The 5,000-nt window shown below is 35.0% G+C and overlaps 1 protein-coding gene across 6 annotated transcripts in view; it reads right to left on the bottom strand.

The window, feature by feature from the left end:
• mical2b (microtubule associated monooxygenase, calponin and LIM domain containing 2b) overlaps nt 1-5,000 on the bottom strand; it is a 107,985-nt gene that overhangs the window by 49,312 nt on the left and 53,673 nt on the right. The window lies entirely within an intron of this gene.

The following is a 5,000-nucleotide window of genomic DNA, read 5'->3' as shown; positions in this document are numbered from 1 at the left end:
CTAGAAGCAAGAATTGACGAACTTGAACAATACACCAGAATGGACGATTTGATTATAAGCGGACTGGAAACCAAACATCGCACGTATGCAAGAGTGGCCGGGACTCGCAGCAGGGACGCTGACAAGGACGCCGAAGCCCCGGCAGACGAACTTGAGACACTTGAACGGCAAGTAATTAACTTTTTTACAAGTAAGAACATATCTCTTCAAAGTGGCAGCATTTCGGCGTGCCATACTATACCCAGGAAGGACAGCAGAACCAACCCAGCCATTGTGATCCGGTTTGCGAATCGAAAACATAAGACGGAGTTACTACGGCAGGGAAGGAAGCTGAAAGGAACTGGGGTTTACATCAATGAACATCTTACAAAGAAGAACGCCGACATTGCAAGACAAGCACGCATCCTCAGAAAAGAAAACAAGATACAAGCAACATGGACACGAAACTGTAAAATCATGATTCGGCTAAATGGACCATATGAAGAAGCCAAAGTTGTCACGATTCGAGAGCTCCGTGACTTGGATCAATATAGATGAGACCTGCTAGGCGTATGACTGACATGGCTCATCCTTGGCTGGAGATGGGGAAGGCTTCGCGACGAGAAGGTGAGACAACTGAGAATCAAGCGTCTTCAAGAGCTGAATACATGGACTATAAATTACATGACTTTGAATATGATGTTGACCCAGATAACCATCTGTTCAACTCAATCAATGCTACTTGTGACTACTACACCGAGGAACAATTTAATGACAATGTTAGCTTAGATAATACATTTTCTTTAATACATTTCAACTGCAGAAGCTTATATGCAAATTTCTCAAAGATTGACGAATACTTGAAGACTTTAAACAGCAAAATCAAAATAATAGCACTTTCTGAAACATGGATCGATAAAGACAGAGGTATTGACTTCTCCATTGACGGGTATAAGTTGTATCACAGTAGTAGAAAAAACAAGAAGGGAGGAGGTGTGGCCCTGTTTGTTGACTGCGACTTGAAATGTAAACCTGTCGAATGTATGACAACGGTAATCGATGATTTATTTGAATGTGTAACTGTGGAGGTAGACATAGAAAAGAAGAGAAATGTTATTGTTACGTGTTTATATAGGACACCTGGGTCTAAGGTAGAAGCATTTCATGATAGTCTGGAAGAATTACTGTGTAAGGTAAAGGAAAAGAAAACATTCGTCATGTGTGGCGACTATAACATAGACCTGCTAAGCTCACCCAGAAATAAATCAGCAAGAGACTTCTTGGATGTGGTATATAGTAGAGGGCTTTATCCATTGATCACCAAACCCAGTAAAATATCGACAAATTGCGCAACATTAATTGATCACATCTTTATAACATAAAAAGTGGATTAATAATTAATGATACAAGTGACCACTTACCTGTGTTTCTTACTTATGACTGTCAAATGTATAGAAAGAGGGAGGAGAAAACCAATAGGTATACAAGGAAAAGGACTGAAGAGGCAATAAATAAATTTAGGAAGGACTTATTTGAAGCAGACTGGAATGAGGTGTATGTGGGAGAGGCAAATGCTGCATATGAGGCTTTTCCTAATATTTATTTATCATTGTATGAAATACATTGTCCGAATGTATGGAAACAAAGAGACAGCTACAATATAAAGCCTTGGATTATTAAGGGACTACAGAATGCTTGTAAAAAGAAAAACAAACTTTATAGAGACTTTATAAAAGTAAGAACAAATGATGCTGAAACGAAATATAAGGTTTACAAAAACAAATTGATAACAATAATGAGACAAGCTAAAAAAGACTATTACAATAACTTACTATAAAACAACAAAAACAATATTAAAGGAACCTGGAATATTCTGAACAAGGTAATAGGTAAAACATCGGGGCCTACAAACCCACCAAGCTATTTTATAAATGAGGATAAGATGATAACAAATATGAAAGAAGTAGCAAATGGATTCAATTCTTTTTTTGTGAATGTTGGACCCAAATTGGCAGAGAGTATTGAAGAACATAAAGATATACAGAGTGGATGGAGAGGGGGAAGCAAAGTGCTACAGTCCATGCTTTTAGGAGATGTTAGTGAAAATGAAATTCTATCGGTTGTAACAAAACTGAAAAATAAGGCATCAACAGACAGTGATAGTATTGACATGATAATTGTAAAAAAGACTATTGACTGTATCATCAAACCTCTATGTTATGTTTTTAATCTCTCTTTTCAAACGGGGACTTTTCCAAATAGAATGAAGGTAGCAAAAGTAATTCCACTCTATAAAACGGGAGATAAACATATATTTACTAATTACAGACCAGTGTCACTGCTGTCACAATTTTCTAAAATAATTGAAAAAGTATTTGTAGAAAAATTAGACATGCTGTTGAGTGAGAGCCAGTATGGATTCCGAACTAATAGATCCACTGCTTCAGCTGTAATGAATATAATGGAGGATATAGCAACAGAAACTGATAATAGGAAATACACTATCGGTGTGTTTATTGATCTTAAAAAAGCATTTGACACAATAGATCATTCTATATTATTGTCTAAGTTGCATTCACTTGGTGTGAGGGGAGTAGTTTTAGAATGGCTAAGAAGTTATTTAGATAATAGACAAGAGTTTGTGGATTTTTTGGGTAATACATCTGAACAAATGAGGATTGAATGTGGAATTCCACAAGGTTCAGTTTTGGGACCTAAATTGTTTATTTTGTATATTAACGATATATGTGAGGTATCAAAGTCATTGAAATTTGTTTTATTTGCGGACGACACCAACTTTTATAGTTCGGGACATGACTTAAAAGCGTTATCAATACTTATTGAACAGGAAATGATTAAACTTAAGAGATGGTTTGATGTCAACAAATTATCATTAAATGTAAAAAAAACAAAGTTTATGATTTTTGGTAAGAGGAAAAGAGAGGACACCATCAAACTGTCGATAGATGGAATTGATATTGAAAGGGTTTCTGAACTTAGATTTTTAGGAGTGATACTGGATGATGGTCTGACATGGAAATCTCATGTTGCACATGTACGAAAAAAGATGTCTAAGAGTATTTTTATATTAAACAAGGTAAAATATATGTTAGATTATAGGGCAATGCGCATATTGTATTGTGCACTTATATTGCCATATATCAGCTACTGTGTGGAAGTGTGGGGGAACACATAAGAGTAACATAAAGGCATTGTATCAATTACAGAAAAGAGCTATAAGGATTATTCATAAAGTAGATTACTTAGAACACACTAACATTTTATTTATTAACTCTGGACTATTGAAACTACAGGAGTTAGTAAAGCTACAGACATTGTGTGTCATGTTTAAGGCTAGAAGTAAAACATTACCAGCAAATTTACAAAAAATGTTTGTCATCACTTCTGAGAATACAGAGCATAGAAGAAAAGGTCATTTCAAACAACAATATTCAAGGACAACTTTAAAGCAAATGTGTACATCAGTGGTGGGGGTAAAATTGTGGAATTCTCTTTACAACGAGATAAAAAACTGTAAAAATATATTCCAATTGAAAAAAATATATAAAGATAGAACGATAAGATCATATGGACAGCCATAAGTGTTTACATTTTGTTTTTTATTTATTATTTTACTTATTTTTTGTCTGGTTTGGTATTTGCTCTGTATCATTCCGTGAGGTGTGTATTATATTATTACTATTATTTTCTTGGTTTGGTTTATACTTTATGAAGTTTTGCACTTGTTGTGTTTTTCTTGTGTTTTTTGTTTTTGATTGTTTCATCACATTTGGATATATGTGTCGGCTTAAATGATATTCATGAAGTAAGATAATGTATTATGTCAAAGGGGGCAGGAAATTATAAGATTTTCTTCATCCTGCTCCTTCTCAGGAATTGTGTGAATTTAAATTGTATAATTGTGATATAATTATTTATCGTTCTAAATGCACATCAATGAATGAGATAAATAAAAATGAAAATGAAAAAGTAATATTGATATGGTGCTGGGATATCATTAATTAAAACTCTTCTTGGACCACAATTTTTTTACCTCTGTATTTGTGAAATTCTGGTTAAATAATGACTGAATTTAATTAAACATTCAGGAAATGTCAGAAATGGGATAAGGAACAAGTAATTCGATTTTGGGGGTGATCCCGATCATTTGTACTACGCTACCTTACATTTACGTAACAGGGCTCAACTTCTCTATGTCTATTTCAGCATTACGCATGCAGAAGATAGGGCCTGGCAGAGGTCTGCGCTGTCTGAGTGCTTTTCTAAACATAAATCAGTTGGCTGTATAGCACTCTAGTCACGCATGAATTTAATCAAGTACATTTACTCAATGTTTATCATAATTTTGTTACACGGCACTGCATTACTGTTACTTTCCTAACTGTATGATTTTTGAGGTTAGCACTAATGACTGCAAGAAAAAATGTCCACAAAAAAAAATGAATTTGACATATGCATGTCTGTGCATTTATTGTGCCCAAACCATCTTTTTTTACTGTGTTGCGACCTGTGTATATACATACAAAATATGAACTAAAGTGAGTAGAACCATCACAACAAAATTATTATACTGTATTTTCCTCTGGAAAAATGCTATACAAATGAAATCTGGATATAACTGTAGTCTGTGTACAGCTGTAATATTATCAATATCTATTGGGAGTGCCAATATTATCAAGCCTTAATCCTCTCACTACAGCTGCACGGATTGATACTGTAATCCTCTTTCACTTCTTTATGATGACATCATATTACAACACCTTCCACTCCTCCCATCTTTTGCGTGAGGATACCCCACACATGCTGAATTGGGTTTAAGTCTAGAGACATTCATGGACACTCCATCACCTTCATCTTCCGCAGTAACACAGGGTATCATTATGAAGGTGTGTTTGGGTTTGTTATCCATCCATCCATCCATTGTCAACCGCTTGTCCCTCTCGGCATATTGGAAAACTGATATACTGCCATGTGGCCCATTTTCATGCACGTACATGTTG

This window comes from Nerophis ophidion, linkage group LG12 (genome assembly GCF_033978795.1).
Source record: "Nerophis ophidion isolate RoL-2023_Sa linkage group LG12, RoL_Noph_v1.0, whole genome shotgun sequence".
NCBI classification, from domain to species: Eukaryota; Metazoa; Chordata; class Actinopteri; order Syngnathiformes; family Syngnathidae; genus Nerophis; species Nerophis ophidion.
The sequence above is the reverse complement of the archived record's forward strand: the minus strand, read 5'-3'. Positions and strand labels throughout refer to the sequence as shown.